This window comes from Octopus sinensis, linkage group LG2, assembly GCF_006345805.1.
Source record: "Octopus sinensis linkage group LG2, ASM634580v1, whole genome shotgun sequence".
Taxonomy (NCBI): Eukaryota; Metazoa; Mollusca; class Cephalopoda; order Octopoda; family Octopodidae; genus Octopus; species Octopus sinensis.
This window is the reverse complement of record NC_042998.1, coordinates 137,861,056-137,873,608: the sequence shown is the minus strand read 5'-3', so window position 1 is coordinate 137,873,608 and position 12,553 is coordinate 137,861,056. Positions and strand designations below refer to the sequence as shown.

The 12,553-nt window shown below is 34.9% G+C and overlaps 1 protein-coding gene across 2 annotated transcripts in view; it reads right to left on the bottom strand.

The window, feature by feature from the left end:
* Window positions 1–12,553, bottom strand: part of LOC115232606 (kinesin-like protein KIN-7M, chloroplastic) — a 73,878-nt gene that overhangs the window by 58,992 nt on the left and 2,333 nt on the right. The window contains exon 1 of one of the 2 annotated variants that reach the window (XM_036499737.1): window positions 8,580–8,598. The exons of the other annotated variant lie outside the window; for it this stretch is intronic. The gene's annotated coding sequence lies outside the window, so the exon portion shown is untranslated. Of the gene's footprint in view, window positions 1–8,579; window positions 8,599–12,553 lie in introns of those variants that run through there. 2 annotated transcript variants of the gene reach the window in all.

Genomic DNA, 12,553 nt, shown 5'->3' with positions numbered 1-12,553 from the left:
TCAGACTGGTATTGCAGATGTTTCTTAGTGAGCAGTCATGTTAAATATACATATACATATATATACAGTTATACGCAGGCCTATGTTAAATATACATATTCACAGTTATACATACATCCCAAATGTGGGGTCAATTCTCTATTGTGGGTGCAAAGTCTCAGCAATTGTTGAGAAGAGCCTGTTTTGAAGGATTCTTTCCTAGCTATGGTAAGGATATGTTTTCGCTAGCTGAGATCCTCAGCAATAAAAGACATAACAATCAGAGAAACCACGAGGTCTCTTAATGAGTGCTGCTCATGTTTAATGGGTGATTGGGGAGTGCAATGGTGTTTTCTTGATGTGAGCATAACATGACTGCTACATTTCACCTTGTCATGCTATAATTGAGAAGTCGCATCACGCCAAGTAGAATCAAAGTCAGCCAGACATACAGGCATGTCCCTTACAGGTATTGGTGTCACATAAAATGCATTCATGCCAGTGCTGCATAAATGCACCCATGATATATATATATATATATATATATATATATATATATATATATATATATATATATATATATATATATATATATATATATCCCATGCTAGCATGGAAAGCGGACGCTAAACGATGATGATGATACACACACATACAGACACTTTGATGCATTTTTAATACAGTTAGTATTTGTTATTAAACACAATATCATCGTATATAATGTTATCCTATCTATGTATATGTGTAGTCTTAACGAAATTTGCAACCACACACTTTCCACCTTTGTCGCTCCAAAGATTTGGCACCAATCTCAAATCATCCCAATACCCCAAAAAGGCGATTTATCTCTCATCACCAACTACAGGGGTATATCTCTAATGTCAATTGCTGCAAAACTGTACAACAAACTGATTCTAAATCGTCTTGTCCTTTTTGTTGAACCTTTGCTCCGAAAGAACCAAAATGGATTCAGAGATGGGTGCTCAACGCTGAGCCAGATACTATGCCTATGCAGACTTATTGAAGAATCAAAAGCATTTAATCGCGATCTTGCAATGGTATTTGTAGACTTTTCTAAAGCGTTTGATTCTGTAGATAGGTACAAGATGTTTGAAATCCTTAAGCTCTATAGGATACCAGACAAAATCATTTCTGCCATCAAAGTCCTCTACACAGATACGTCTTCAACCATCTTAACCCCTGACGGAGAAACATCATCTTTCTCAATCAAAGCCGGAATACTGCAGGGAGACACACTCGCCCCATTTCTTTTCATCATTGTCATTGACTATGTGCTACGTATGTCAGTTGATACCATCTCTGGCAAGGGCTTTGAAATAAAACCAAGAAGTTCCAGACACCCAGCTGAATACTTGACAGACACTGACTTTGCTGACGACATCGCGCTTATCAGTGATTCTCTCTCCAATGCCCAGTCTCTTTTACAATCTCTCGAACAAGCCTCAAATTGTGTAGGTCTTTACCTCAATGAGGCCAAGACTGAATATATAAACAAGTGCCTGTCCAACAATGATTGCATCATCCATACTCTCAACAATGCGCCCTTAAATATGGTTTCTGATTACAAATATCTTGGGTCATACATATCATCATGTGGAAAAGATTTTCTAACTAGAAAGGGTATGGCCTGGTCAGCCTGTAATGACATGCATAAGATCTGGTCATCAAATCTAAGTAGAGACTTCAAACTTGAAATCTTCAAAGCCACAGTCAAACCAATTCTACTATATGGCTCAGAAACCTGGATGTTATCAAAGAAGCTTGAGAGGCGGTTGGATGGAACCTACACTTGCCTCCTTATGAGAGCTCAAAATCTCTCATGGAAGCGCCATCCAACCAAAATGCAAATATATGGGAAACTACCACCTATGTCATCTCTTGTGAAAGGTAGGAGAGTCCAGTTTGCTGGACATTGTTGTAGAGCTGAAAAAGAGGTAATTTCTACTCTCCTCTGCTGGAAGCTATCTACTTGCAATGCCAGAGAGCGCACACTCTCCTACCCTGATGTAATCTCCAGGGATACAGGCATCCAGCAACAGGACCTCCATAATGCCATAATGGACCGTGAAGTCTGGCGTAGCATGGTAAATTCCATTGTCTCAACCACGGTCGAACAATGATGATGATGATATGTGTAGTGAAAAATTGAGCCCATCTCATTCACATTATTGTCACCCTTTTGATGCAAACCAAACAAAAGAAGTGTATTGCTTGTTTATATATAACATGCAGCTATACAGTCAAATATTGTTATATACAAAATGAAAGGAAAGCAAAGCAAGCCAATATGTAGATATTTAGTATCAACTTATGTTGAAAAGAAAAATAGTAAAAGTAAATTTATCATTGTTAAAGCAACAGGGATATCTACACAAGTGTGCCCCAACAACTTTGTTTCCACATAACTTTCAGAAAAATGGATATTTTTTAATGAAATTTTCTACAAATATGCTTCAGATGGTGTAGATTTCGGTTATATCAAAATTTACTGTGAAAATATTTTTCTGATGGATGGGAGAGGAATTTCAGAAAATTCATGAGTCAGCTTTGCGTGGGTATTCTTAAATGAAATTTTCTACTGATACCTTTCAGAATATGTAAATTACAACTGGTAGGCATGCACACAAACATACTGACACACATCACAATTCTTTTTTAAATTTCAAGTTAAATTCTGCAATGTGTGATGCATGTCAGTATATATGTGTGTGAGCTCACAATTTTTATTTTGTCAGATTAAACTCCAATATAATCGTAATCTACACACTCTGGAAAGTATCTATAAAAAATTTCATCAAAAAATACCCATTTTTCTGAAAGTTTTAAGGAAACAAATCCAACTTGTATGAATTGTCCAAAACTCCTCTCCCTACCAAAGAAAAAAATTTTGCACAAATTCCAATATAATCAAAATCTACATTATCTGAAGTATATTTGTAGAAAACTTTATTAAAAAACTATCAATTTTTCTGGAAGTTATGAGGAAACAAAGTTGGGGTTGGGGTGGCACACATGTGTAGGTATGCTAAGCAGTGAAATATCAATTTTTAGTAGAATGCCAGAAAAGCATGCAAAAGTTGAAAATGTAAAATTCAAAGCAGACAACTGTAAGATGAAATATTGCAAAGCAGTTGTTAACAAAATGTGCATTTAATATTAAAAAAACAATGATGAATAAATGAAGAATATTAACTGGAAAAAAGACAATGAAACATAAGCTTTAAAAAAAGTCATAAGGATATTCAAACATTTAATGGATGCCAAGTAGAAATTCAAATGGCAGGATATTTGTGTTTGTGCATAAACTTTAGTCTGCTCATGAACACTTCATTCAGGCTGAAGTGAGTATAAAATAGGTTACTGTATATCATTGTGCATGTGTTAGCAGAAGTCCATAATAAAAATTTTTTTAAACTATATTGAAGACAAGTGCAGGCATGGCTGTGTGGTAAGAAGCGTCATGGTTCCGGGTTCAGTTCTGCTGCATGGTACCTTGGGCAAGTGCCTTCTTGTATAGCCTCGGGCCAACCAAAGCCTTGCAAGTGGATTTGATAGATGGAAATTGAAAGAATCTCGTTGTATATATATATTTATTCTTTTATTTGTTTTAGTCATTTGACTGCAGCTATGCTGGAGTACCGGCTTTTGTTTAACAAATCAACCCCAGAACTTATTCTTTGTAAGCCTAGTACTTATTCTAGTGGTCTCTTTTGCCAAACTGCTAAGATACAGGGACGTAGACACACCGACATTGGACGTCAATCAATGGTGGGGGGGGGAGAACAAACATACACACACACACACACATATATGTATATATATATATATATATATATATATATATATATATATATATATATATATATATACATATATATATATATATACGATGGGCTGCTTTCAATTTCTGTCTACCAAATCCACTCACAAGGCTTTGGTCAGCCCAAGGCTATATTAGAAGACACTTATCCAAGGTGCCATGTGGTGGGACTGAACCCAGAACCATGTGGTTGGTAAGCAAGCTACTTACCACACAGCTACTTATATATATATATATATATATATATATAAATATTCGTGTTTGTGTGTGTATCTTTGTATCTGTGTTTGTCCCACCACCACTTCACAACCAGTGCTGGTGCATTTTCATTCCTGTAACTTACCAGTTCAGCAAAAAACAAAAAAGACCAATAGAATAAGTATCAGGCTTATAAAAAACAAATAATAACTAGTGGGGTTGATACATTCTACTAAAAATTCTTCAAGGCAGTGCCCCAGCATGGCTGCAGTCTAATGACTGAAACAAGTAAAAGATAAAGATATATGTGTAAGAGACAGAGACTGTGTGTATGTGTTTGCACCTCCTCATTCTAGGATTTCATAATAATTGTAAACAAGTATCACTGCCATACAAGCAGTGTCATATTTCCAGTTTCCCATAGGGAAATATTACCTTGCTAGAAAACAAGTGAGAGTTGGTAACTGAAAGGGCATCTGGCCATAGAAAATCTGGTTTAAGAAATTCTGTTCTAACCCATATGAGTATGGAAAAGGGGACATCAAAACAATGATGATGATGATGATGAATTGATAACAAAATAAGTCACTGCATAATATCATTCAATAGGTAAACCAAGTGAAAAATAATTTTATCTTTAATCAAGTTTAATAGAAGGCAGTTTGCATGCAAATTGCAGATGGTTTCATGTGCTTTTAATTCACAAGTATAGCACTTATGGAAGCATACTGGAACCATAGTTACCATCCCACTCCAATTACACAAGAATGATGTCTCATATTTCACTGATTATCATATTAATAGATAGTTCAGTGAAATCCTTTCCTGATTCTCCAACAAATACATAATACATAAACAGGTTAGCATAATATGTAAACCTGTTTGAAGTTTTCAAAATTCACTTGCTAGAAAGTACATGATTATTTATGTATGTCTATAAATAGACACAGGTGTGATGGTGTCATTAAGAGCTTTGCTTCCCTACCACATGGTGGTACACAGTATGTTCAATCCTACTGTGAGCCAAGATGGACAAGTGTCTTCTATAGCTATAATCCCAGGCCCATATATATATCTTTTATCTTTTACTTGTTTCAGTCATTTGACTACCGCCATGCTGGGACACTACTTTGAAGGGTTTTTAGCCGAATGAATCAACCCCAGTACTTATACCCATGGTATTTATTCTATTGGTCTCTTTTGCCAAACCACTAAGTTATAGGGACATAAACACACCAACACCAGTTGTCAAGCGGTGATGGGGGACAAAAACAGACACAAAGGCACACACACATTGATATATACATACAGGGCCGTTGCTAAGCCCCTGCAACCCCTGCGGTTACAGGGGGCCTCCACATTTGAGGAGCCCCATGTTAAGATCAAAGTACATAGATGAGTCATCTATTTACTTAGATTAAAATGTTAACTGAAAATTTCAAGCCAGATGAGGAAATAAAAATACGAATGTGTACCATAATTAAATTTTAAATGAATGAAAAATGTAAATGAAAAAAGCTTGTCAATGAATTCCCTTGGGAGATAAAAGAAAAACAAAAGAAATCCAAAACAATGAAAATAAGAACAACTTTAACAGAAAAGACATGAAAAAGAAGCAACGGTGATGAAAGTTGGGGGATGTATACTTATACATACATGCAAACATACACACACAGGCATACGTACACACATTCATAGATACATCCACACACATATAAATGATTGGCTTTGATCTGTTTCTGTCTACCAAATCCATTCGCAAGGCTTTGGCCTGCTCAGAGAGACAGAGAGAGAGAAAGGGAAAGAGATGGATAGATAGATAGACGTGTACCAAACACACACGCATCTCTTAGTGTGTGACAGTATATTTTGCACCTAAAAAGAAGCCTGACATGGTTTGTATAATCAAGGTACTCCAAGTTTAATCTGTCTGGTGAAAGAGTGGACAGGCATCGTTTGTATGTAGTGGAATGGCTAAAATTTAGGTTGTTAGCTGTGTAGCTTCCTTGTGATAAATGGAAGACTGAATTTTGTGTGTGAATAGTTATATGTGTATGGATTCTGCTAAAGTTTGTTAAGTCTTGGTTTATACTTTTGTATGAAAGTATTTTCTTTGCTTATCCATGCTTTTATCTGTGGTATTCACTGAACATAGGTAGAGTGGGAAGACCTGGAATTTGGTAGACTTATTTTTTACACATATGGCTATGTGACCACTCATTGGAATCTGTCTAGTACTGGGGTCTTGTATTTGTTGTTGGTGAATGCTCAGTCTATTTCTTCCATTTATCACAAGGAAACTACACAGCTAACAACCTAAATTTTAGCCATTCCGCTACATACAAATGACACCTGTCCACTCTCCCACCAGACAGATTAAATTTGGAGTGCCTTGATTATAACTATGTCCACTTCAACCATGTCGGCCTTCTTTTTAGGTGCAAAATATACTGTCACCTGACACTAATGCACAAACATAGAGGGAAACGTACAAAAGGTTGTAAACTTAATCATGTGTTCATTCTCTGCAAACACTTGACAGAAAACATTCAGAGCATTGACTGTTTAGACTTCTTCAATCAACTGTGTCAGAATTAACTTACAACACCAAACATTGTCACTTCATACTAACACACAGATGTAACAAGGAACCTACAAAAATTTCTAAGACCAGTCATGTGACTATCCTTTACCAATCAAATCCCATTCAGAACATATACTAATTTGAGCCATGAACTCCCTATAAAAATAGAGCAAGCTTCAAACACTAATCAGAAGCAAGACAGCTGCAACATAAACCACGTCTTCCTATTTAACTTTATGAAGATCAGTGTAAACTGTGAAACCAGTTAAAGCTTTAAATATATAAATAAAAAATATTTTAACTATTCTTAGTGCATTTTCAACTTCTATTTCTCCTATATTTCTACCTCTGTGGAATAAAATAACTTTGTTTTATATATATATATATGCTTCTGTCGACCAAATCAACTCACAAAATTTTGATAAGCCCAAGGTTATAGTAGAAGACACTTGCCCGTGGTACAACACAGTGGGATGAACTTAGATCCATGTGGTTGGAATGCAAACTCTTACCACACAGTCATGTATATCTTCTTGTCTCTCTCTCTCTGCTCACATTCATGAATAACAGGAGTGGAAATTAAAAATTAAAAATCAACTTCACTGGTGTGAAAGAACCTACAAAAGTCACAGGTGCAACCCTTCTTCTTCCTTTAAATAATTAATTCATAATACAAAAAAAACATTAAAAAATTAAACAAGGCGTTTGTTTCTCATAATAAAAATCAGGTTATATGAGATGCAAGAAATATGATGCTATATGACAATAAAATCTAGGAAATGAATGCAGAAGATTCACAGAAACATGGTTATATGCTATGATAGATGCAATGGTCACTCAAAAATTTGAATTGTTATTTCAATGCTACAGACCTTGCAATAATAACAACAATGATGAACAAATATATTCAGAAGATCATTTGTTATTTGAAACCAACAATGCATCAAGAACAAGAAAGTCAAGTAGAAAGATATGCATACATAGACATAAACAGACAATATAACTGAAGCAGAATGAATTGAAAATGACTTGCCAGATGAGTAATGTTAACTTAAGAGAAAAGTCGAACAAGTGAGTTGAGAAGTAGAAGTCATAAGAAACATTAGTATTCAGGAGTTATGACAAACTGGTCATCATCATGATGATGATGACAATGATGATAATGATGATGTAACATCTAGTTTCCATTTCAGCATAGGTTGAACAATTTGACAGGAACCAGAGAGCCACAAGGCTGTATTGTGAATGAAAATGAATGCTGTATATGAGATGCAAATTGATAGTAGAGGATACCATTAATAGAGGCAGGCCAAGGGAAATTTAGAAAGTAGCTAAGTTAGACATGAGAATATCAGACTTCATAGATGTTACAAAACAAGATTCAAACATAATGATAATGTATTAAAAAGCCAACCAACTTAATATAAGCAAGGAAAACTAGACATTATACTAATATATGTGGTTTATAAAATCAAATGCAATAATTAATAAAAAGCCTCAGCTAACATCTAATCACAAGCTATCAATTCAATGAACTGCTGGGTGGGGTAATTATTGTTAAATACAAAATGGGGTTTGAAATGAATTTCAACAATGTTTTTACACAATGTAAAGTGGTTGGAAAATGAAGGAAAAGAACCTAGAGTAGAGAGGTCTCTTTGGTTTTGTCGAGGCCCTCTCTAGTGCTGTTGCCATGAGGAAACACACATAGTGCACTCAATAAAAATGGTTAGTGCTAAGAAGGGGATCCAACCAATGAAACTAATAAAAAAATTTAACATACAAGCAAAAACGTGGGGTATTAAATCATCAAGGAAAAAAGTAACTCCAAATAAGAACTGACAATAATCATGACATCCTTTCCAACACAAACCAACATGGAAAGGAAATATAAAATGAAAATTTCTATATTTAATTTTGTTATCATTTAAGTGCAAAAAGTTATCACAGCCTAAATGTGAAGAGAGCTTATCCTACCTTTATCCTCATTTTAATCCTGCTTCAGTTAGACAGGTTTCCTTCATTGCCACTGAATTATTGTCTATTAATAGTGTAAGAAATAATTGGAAGGTACAGTTGGTGTGAAGGATATAAAAAGCTAATTTTACTGTGTCTCACTTAATGTTACACATTTCTAAATTCCAATTCCACTAGTGTTGACTATGCATTCTCATATGCCAAAATTGATAAAATAGTATCAGTAATATATTATGGTTGATATTGTTCACTCTTTACAATCAGATTTTTTTATGGTGGCGGGGGTCCTCAGAAAAGTTTATGTTTCCATACAAGATGGTGCACAATTTCTACCTGTGTTCTAATCCATAACAAAGTTACATAAGCCTGCAAATTCAAATATTTAATATGTAGGCTAGATATTACTTTTTATGCTGGCCTTCATCATCTACTATGTTGGTCAAACAAACAAAATTCTGTTTAGAAAAAACTATTGAAAATTTTGAAATTTAATTAAATTCAAAAACTACCTTCATAAATAGGGGATGCAATTTATGACAAGGATCTAGCCATATAAACACAGAATAAGCTAGTACATATCCAACTACTACTACACATCTAGATACACAAGAAATACAGAAGACCCTACTAGAGATGAATTTTGCTGAAGATTAAACAAGGAAACCAATTGGAAGGTAATTTGTTAGAGCATTGCCTTGTCTCATAAAACTGGAAAAATTTTTATGTTACAGGATGCCATTTCTACAAGCCAGATGGAAAAATCTACTATTATGGACTGCATTACCATGAATAACTATAATTCTAGCGTTGCTACTGTGAGGAAATCAACTTTGATTCAGGTTAAAATTTGTTATTGATGTGGATTAAAAACAGCGTATGGCCATAAAGAATGCTTTAACTGTAAGCTGATAGGACATTTTGTAAAAGTATGTCATTAATATCATCATATTTCAACAGGTAATTTGTGAACCAATGTAACCATCAATATCACCCAGTCAAACATCTAAGTGAAATTTCCTTTGAACAATGTAAATAAACTCAATCAACAGTGGCTTGTTGGTAGTGATAGTGAATTGTCTTTGATTTATGAAGATATTTCTGAAAAAGCATTCAACTTAATCAGTACAACAACAGTAAACATTGTAGTAAGCAACTGCTACCAAGTTACTGAAGTTTGACTGTGAAATATCTGATTTTAATACCTTATCATTCATTGCAGTATTACAATTTCAATCACTTCAGTTTGAATTTAAAGGTAAATTTCCATGTTTGTCCATTTCTGCTGCATATGCTAATCAGAAATTTAATAAACATTTTTGACAAACCTTCAAAACACTGAATATTCAATGACACTAGGTTCATCAAAATTACAACTGGCCATCTTATACAATCAACAAAAACCTTAGCAACAACAGTTACTTGATATTGTGATACCAAAATCAATTTCTAAAATAAGCAGCGCTTACATTTTGTCAGTCAATTACTCTTTCACATTTGCCTTAAGAAAGCAACTTCTCAAGCTGTCACTCAAAGTTTTTCAGTACTCCTCCAAGTTCATAGTAACTGTAGCACTAAATTTGAGCGCTGTGAATATGAGGAATTTTTAAGTAGATAGCATATTCATATGACTGTAGCAGCCATACATCTCTTCAGATAAAAGAGATATATTGCTAGTGGGAAATAAAAGAGAAAATGATGAAGGTGTGTTAGGCCATCCCTTCAAGCTACAACGAAGTGAATGCACTACTTTCACCTCTCTATAATTTAGGATACACCATGACACATTTTCCTTCTCTTTCTTTTTTCAATCTGAGATAGCCCTGTGTTTCCTTTACAGCAAGATACTTGTTTTTGTCCCTCTGTCCATAGTTTAACCTCTCATCACCTGACACAAAGCTACGTCCCTCAATATTATTCCCTCCTCAGTTGAAGATCATGTCTTAAGAGTTACTTGGTGACCTCACTTGTGCAGGTGCCATGTAAAAAGAGCCCAGTAAACTCTGTAAAATGATTGGTGTTAGGAAGGGCATTTAGCAATAGAAACCCTACCAAAGTAGACAGTGGAGCTTAGTACAGTCCTCATGCTCGCCAGCTCCTGTCAAACAGTCCAACTCATACCAGTATGGAAAACAAACATTAAATGATGATGACTCATCAATTATCATCAAATGAACAAAATGAATGATACAATGGAGTTATATAGAAAACTACTTAGTTATGTCTAATGCAAACAAGATGATAAAATAATGGGACAAAGAACTCCACTTGTTTTAATGAATATTTGACTATTGCTTTATTGAACTGTGGATTCGATAAAAATTTTAACAAAATGTTATAATTATATTAGTCAGAGTGATGTCCTCATCTTGGTTGTTGCTTTCGCTACATTTCGGCTGTGAATGTTCCAACCTTTTTCAGGTGTCTTGTGATTCACCTTAGTGCATTGCCTGGGATTGAACTCAGAACCTCTATGGTGACTGCACTGCATGAATTAATGCCTTTATCCACTATGCTATGACCATAGGCAGTGTCAGAGTGAATTTTTTAAGGCTTTTAAACCTTCAATGATGTCTTATGTTACTGTGGAGGGCTGTCTTCATCTTGGGTGTTACTTTCTGAAGGTTGGGGCATGCACAGCCAAAAAGTAGTGAAAGTAACAATCAAGGTGAAGACACCATTCCAATTAATACATAATATAAAAATTCGTCATCTCAGAAATATAAAATTGTATTATTCAATCAGAATGGGGCCAACATAAGACATCAATGGAGGTTTATAAGCCTTAAAAATTCACTCTGATAATACCTCCAGGTATAGTGTAGTGGGTTAAGGTGCTAGTCAATGACTAATTATGGACATAGAATAGTGGGCAAAGAGGCTAGTTAATGCAGTGCAGTCTCCTAGAGGCACTAAGGTGAATCACAAGACAGAATGTTATAAGTTAAATAAGTAATCAACTCAAAGCAAAATGCATGACCTTTACATGTTGTTCAACTCTGGAAAGAAAATCAAATGACTTATAAATAAAAAAGGAGGAAGTTTGACGACAACCAGGCATGGTTCATTCATTGAAAAAATGCAATTGAAAAACTTTCCTATTTCCACATCCAAAGTCAATTTATAAGAGGACAGCATGATAGAAGTCGTTTATCTCCAGCCTCTACATCCAAGATTCAAAATGACTGATGAAAATTGCAAACCTTTGGATATGCTGTTACTTCAAATACTACTACATATACAATTACGATGCACAAACAATCCTAACAGAAAAAGAAAACCTAGCTGACATTTCTTTTTGAAAGTGCCCATAACCTTCACAGACTTTCTGAGCTTAGTGAGATTGATGTTATTAATACTCTGCTTAAACTGTTGCAAGCTGACGACAAAAGATAAGACAAAAACAGGGAGGGACCACCAGATGGATGGCTTTCTGGGAAGCGAGGGCTGGTCATAGTGTCTAGTGCAAAGCCATGTGGCTTGAACACAACATGGGTGATAAGAGGAGGAAAGAGAAGTGAATTAAGAGTACCTGAGTAGACGTGCCTGTCTCAAAACAAAGAGACAGAGAACGTTTTAATAACAGAAAATATAGAAAGAGGAGATAGCACAGCTGCGGGTCAGAGGTTAAAATGTATCAGTGAGTGATTTTATGCCAGTAAGTCGAGTGGCTTTTCTCTTTATAGTGTTTAGGATGTTTCTTGAATTATCTTATAATTGTTATGTTAATTACTAACTACAGAATTGTAAGATCAAGAAGATGCACCCTCGTCACTTATAAAAAAACTAGACGATACGACTTCACTTTTTAACAACTTCTGTAATATGAAATACATCGAGGTTGGGTACTGAATGTTTGAAATTATGGATTGCAAACAATATTTTTTTTTCTATTACATACTTTTAAATAACAAACTTATAGGATCTTTTCGGTTTGAACGGCAGTTTTTAACATAATTTCTAGGTAACTAAAAAAT